Below are 6000 nucleotides of genomic sequence, written 5' to 3'. Positions count from 1 at the left end.
AGGAATTTTGTAATTTTTTGTTTAAAAATTATGGGTAAAATTCTGTTGGAGCCCGAGACCCAAGCTGCTGCCCAGCCAACATGCACCAGCCAACCGCACGCCCAGCCGTGCTATCAACCACTGTGTCCCTGCGCCCAGCCAAAGCACCTCTGCCGCAAGCCTCCTACGCCCAGCCGAGCCCCACCACCGAACCACCTGCTGTCGCCGCACCTTTGGTACAACCTAGGATTTATGTCAAACAAACCCTAGTGTGTTGTTACCATAATTATTTTTAATTATTCATTTAATTAAAAATTAGAAATTGAATTAAAATATTTTTAATTTGGAAATTTCTTTAATTGAAAAAATGTTGATTATTTTCCTTAATTAAAAAATGTTTTAACTGTTATCTTCTATAGCTAAATTGTTTTAATTATAAATATTCAAAATTAAAATTATCTTGAATTTTAATTTATTAAAATTATCTTGAATTTTAATTTATTAAAATTAAATAGTTTAATTTTGTTTTTGAATTAAATTACCAAATTCAAATTGGGCCTTAGAAACTTTTTGGAGTTAAAACCAAAAGTTTAATTATTTGAAAAAGTTTGTTTAAAATAATTAAAAAGTTGTATAATTCAAAATGGATATGGAAAAAAGGATGCATTGGCTCAACAAGACTACATCTCAAGGTTGAAGATCAAAGTGCTCTTAATCAAGCCGTAGTTAGTCTAGGTTACATTTTTATTTTTTATTTTTTTGCAAGTGTTGTAATTTTTCTAGAAATAACCAAAAGTTACCATACCCACTTTTATTTATTTATTATAAATGTTTGAATGTGATTAAAATGTTTAATATTTTATCATGTATTACAATATGCCATTCATATACCCATAGTATGCAACTAGCATGCATTACATTCGTGTAGAAACATGCTATTAAGAACATCCTATAGTTTTTGTTATATGTTTATATGTGATAATTCATATAATGATAAATTTAGTCTTAATAAGTTAAGATGGTAAATTAAAATTAAAGTTGTTTAATTTGTTATTTTAATGAAAAATGTTTTATTAAAATAAAAATTATAGTCTCTTAATTAAAGCAAAATTAGATTTAGAATTAAGGGCACAATTTTGTTTTGTTTTGCTTAATTAGATTATTATTTATTAATATATCATTTGGTAAAAATAATTAAATTTATTTTTACATATAAATTAAAAAATATTGATTTTGTGAAAAACACACTTTTCCAAAATAGTGAGTGGGAGAGGGAGTTATGACAATAAGTCCCATGGTCTCCATTATTTGTTGAACATCGAGAGGCATAGGAAGGGCCTCATGTCTCCTTCGTTTGCAGCCTCCCTAAGGAAAGGCTTCCAAATATGTTTATTTTATCTCAATGTTGACTTCTCTTATGAGAAAATAATTAGTGATGTATTTCAAGTTTGACTGACCCTAAGGCACACTCTTCAGTTAAGTCATTGATTGAAAATAATGAGTTACACTCCAAAGGTGTATCTAGGTTTTCGAGCACGACTAGTGCATCTTCACCAAACTAGTAGTATTTCATAAGTCAAAAGAGAAAAATGCGTTTATAAGTTTTCACTTATGAAATTGAAATTTGCTCAAAATTAATTTGGAGTTAGTCTGATCTACCTAAGGTGGTCCATTAACTTTTCAAATTTATTTATCGTGGATAAGTATATATTTTTATGTGTTTTTATATGTTGAATTCATGCATCATATTTACTTTTCGAAATAAAATCTGATATTTATTATATGTTTTAATTTATTATATTTTATTTATTTATTTCTAGCAACAATGGTTAATTCACTTAATCCTGATCATGTACTTGAAATTTTAGGAAATCAAACCTACCTCATTGACAAACTCTTGGAAAAGATTCCATTTAATCTTAACCACATGAGAAGATGGTACGATGGAATTCGCATTATCTTTGGAACACAAAACTTGTATGGAGCGATCTATGATCTACCACCAGAGATTCCAAACTTTTCATCCAGCTTTGATGAACATGAAAAATATGGTGAATCGATGAGATAGAATCACCTAGCCGGTCAATGCATATTATCGACCATGCATGACGACATTAAAGAAATATATATGGTTATTGAAACTGCATACGAGATGTGGGCCATGATAAAGGATGATGCTATAGCACATGCTCAATTTTTGAAATACGGGGTAAATTCGATTTACTCAAAAACTCTTCTTTAATATTTTTTGAATGCTTTGATTCAAAATTATGCACTAATAATATTTTTCATATGTTCTTGTTTTCAGGGATGCAGAAATCTTTTGAGAAAAAGATTAACAAATTAAAATTTTGTCATTATGAAAGAAATTAATAAGTTCTTTTTCTTTAAAGTAGTTCTAGAATTCTTTCTAGAAACTATGATTTTAGATTCCTTTATTTGATGAATGAACAAGTTTAGTATTTCTTTTGAATAATAAATTCAATTGTTATTTTTTAAATATACTTGTTCCACCTATTTCATCAATGAGTATAAATGATAATTATGAATTATTGTGCAAATCATAGATTGAATAAAGACATCTTATTCCAACCATAATTAAGTGAACCATATATGTTAATTATTTTTTAGATTGGCTTGTAATTAGTTAAACACATAAAACAAATAAAAGATAGTCTTTTATTGCAACCATTCAATGGTTATATCCCTGTTTATATAATAAGTTAATTAAAGTTAACCAAAATACCTTTCTCAAATAAAGGCTCAAAAATCACATAATCATTTAGCTAATACATAGAGATGCATGTTGAACCTTTTACTATTCAAAGCTAAAAGAAATAATAAATAGTAAGTCAATATTGATTGACATTTATTTAAGATATGTTTAACTTTGCTCAAATGCAAATAAAATATCTAGAAATTTTCATGAAACATTCAAAGTAAAGTCACTTAGAGACATGTTTGATCTGATCAAAAGGAAGTCTAAACTCGAATTTGGAATTCAAGTAATTTGCATGTGAACTTGAAATTTAAACCCAACTCACATACAGCTAGAATGCTAAGAAAAATTAGTATTTTGGAAATGGAATATAATCATATTAGATAAGATTAAATAGATAATGAGCAATCATCTTCGTCTTTATTATTTCTATAATTTTAACACTTGTTATACTCTGTACATATTTGATTGTACAACATCAAAGATTTAAAAGTTGGGATTCACAAGTGGTTATGTGAATAAATTGAAAATTTTCCACGAAGTCATTTAGTGAAACAATTTAATAATCAGAAAAGATTACAAAAGAGTTTGCATCTCTTTAATGCCACTTTGAAGAAGCATGATTATTATAATAGTTAAATTGTGTGGAAAACAATCTAACTATATTTCATTCACATATTAGTATATGAAATGAAAAAGTTTTTACATAAAACAATGGTTGAAACACCATGAATCTAGAAATGGAATTTGGAATTCTATGTCATCTAGATTCTTGAACATCCAACTAAAGTTCATTGAACTTCAGTTTAAAACAAGATATTCAATATGAAGAGGAGAATAGAGGAAAATACATACTTTTCAAAGTTAGGTTAATAGCCTAAGGCTATGAACAAAAAAAGGAATTTATTACTTGAATAAATATCTTCTACTGTAACCAAACATGAATCTGTTTACATAATCTTATCCACTACTATATGCATGGATCATGAGATTAATTTAAATTGATGTCTAAGTAGTCTGTACTGAATGACTGACATGACAAAATCATTTGAAGATCTTGACCAGAAAGATTCTGTTGTGATTCTTATTCTTAATATTGAAAACATTCTAATCATTGGTAATGATGTAAATATGTCGTCAATAGAAAAGGAATGGTTAGCTGGATATCAGGACTTAATTTTGAGTATCTTGAATATAATGGTGATTATATGCTTGTACATTTAGGCAAAGACCTAAACTCCCAAAGGATGAACATATTTTAAATCTTCAAAGATTGGTCAGCTTCCAAAACTGTGGAAGGGACACATTAATCTAGAAATGTGTTGGACATTTTAGATTTGTATGTTTCACCATAAAAGATGAATTGTGACAGCTACGAGCAGTTAAATAAACTATTTGATTTAGTTGAGTTCTAAGTCATTCTAGAAAGGATTTCAGACTAGAATAAACAACTAGTATCTCATTACAAAGGCAATGGAGATGCAAGTATTCTAGAAGAACTAGAAATCATGAGAGGGTAAAGCACCTGAAATGAAGTATCATTTAATTCAATATCATTTTACATAATTGATGTAATGATCTTGAAGATAACATCAAAAAAGTTACTTACAAAACTATTATAAAGACTTTTTTAGACAAATTTGGTCAGGAGAATATGATTGACATATTAGAAAAGATGCCTCAATTTACTTTAGGGCAAGTGGAAGATTGTTGGGAATAGTGCCCTTAAAGCAATTGTAGTAGACAAATGTTTTAAATGAAATAAATAATTGAATTGAATTATTATATATATAGACTATGTCCAATATTATATGATAATATTATGAAAATATCATAAACTTCCAAAGTTTATCTATATGGTCTTAATCTCGTATAGTTGTGAGAGGATCGAGATTAAGATAGTAAACTTGAAACAGTCAGTAGTAAAATAAAGTTATGGAATCTTTAGATTAATTACTGCTAGTACGGTCCACTAGTATTATGAAAACATGTGACCTAGATCCGAGTTACTAGTGTAGGAGGACACTTTAGCAGAGGTGCTTTATATATAGTGATATATAGAACTGGAGTAGATGTTATTTGTTAATACTTGTTTAAACATCGTTTCGTAGTATTAATTAAACACATCAAACGATGATCTTAATCCTGAGGTTGCTATGAACTCCTATATATGTAATCTGATCCATTTATTCATGCGTTAAGGTTTGTCAGAATAATCAGGCTAAGAATAATTGCTTTGGAGACTCAATGATGTATATGACTGGGGACGTAGTTTAACATATATGAAATCTATAACTTCTTATAGATTGAATAATGATTTCCTATTGGGTTGGCTTTTGGAACTGAAAAGGTTATGAGCGCTCACGTCACAAACTTATTGTGACACAACCTTCACTAGTAAAGTTACTGTTACATTAGGAACAAGATATAGCTAAAAGGGTAAAACAATAATTTTATTTCCTTTTAATTATGAATCATTAATAGGGGATTAACGTTGTATGTAATGATTATATCAATGGATACTTTATTCCTTAATAAAGTACTCAATAAATATATGTTTGTAATTATCAAGAGTTTAATCTCATATTTATAGTTGAGTAATCATGAGATTAATAAATATGATTATTTAATCAAAGAGCTTTGATTAATAATGTAATATTTATTGGAGCTTGATATTATATATCCATAGGTCCCCAGGGTGGCTCTATCAACACCATATCAAGGCAAGAATTGATACAAGGGTATAGCTATAATTTGGGAATTTGAGAAGAATTTTATTCTTTGGGTTAAGTATGAAATTATATGATAATTGACGTTGAATAATTAATTATTAATTTTTTAAAATATATTTATTAATTTAAATATGTAAATTTTTAATTTCATATATATAAATAAATTAATGATTGAAATTAATTATTTTATTTGAGAGGGAGAAAATAAAATTGGTAAGTCAAAAAATAGTTTTTGATTTAATTAATTCTAAAAGATGATGACAATGATGATCATCAATTTGAATTTTGAATTTTGAATTTAATTTTTAAAATATGGTTGTCATATTTTCCTTAAAAAGATAAATACCTATTTTGTGAGAGATTGATTTTAATTAAATAATTAAATAAAAGAAAAATTAAAAAATCCCTGAAAAGGAATAGTGGGTCACGCATGACACAATCCGGAGACTGTGCCATGCATGTACCATATATACTGATATTGTATTAGTGTTATTTTATTTTATTTATTTAATTATTTAATAATTTGATAATAATTTTTTCAAATTTTGTAAGTTAGATATTTACCTAAAA

The sequence above is a fragment of the Humulus lupulus genome, chromosome 3 (genome assembly GCF_963169125.1).
Source record: "Humulus lupulus chromosome 3, drHumLupu1.1, whole genome shotgun sequence".
Classification (NCBI taxonomy): Eukaryota; Viridiplantae; Streptophyta; class Magnoliopsida; order Rosales; family Cannabaceae; genus Humulus; species Humulus lupulus.
The sequence above is the reverse complement of the archived record's forward strand: the minus strand, read 5'-3'. Positions refer to the sequence as shown.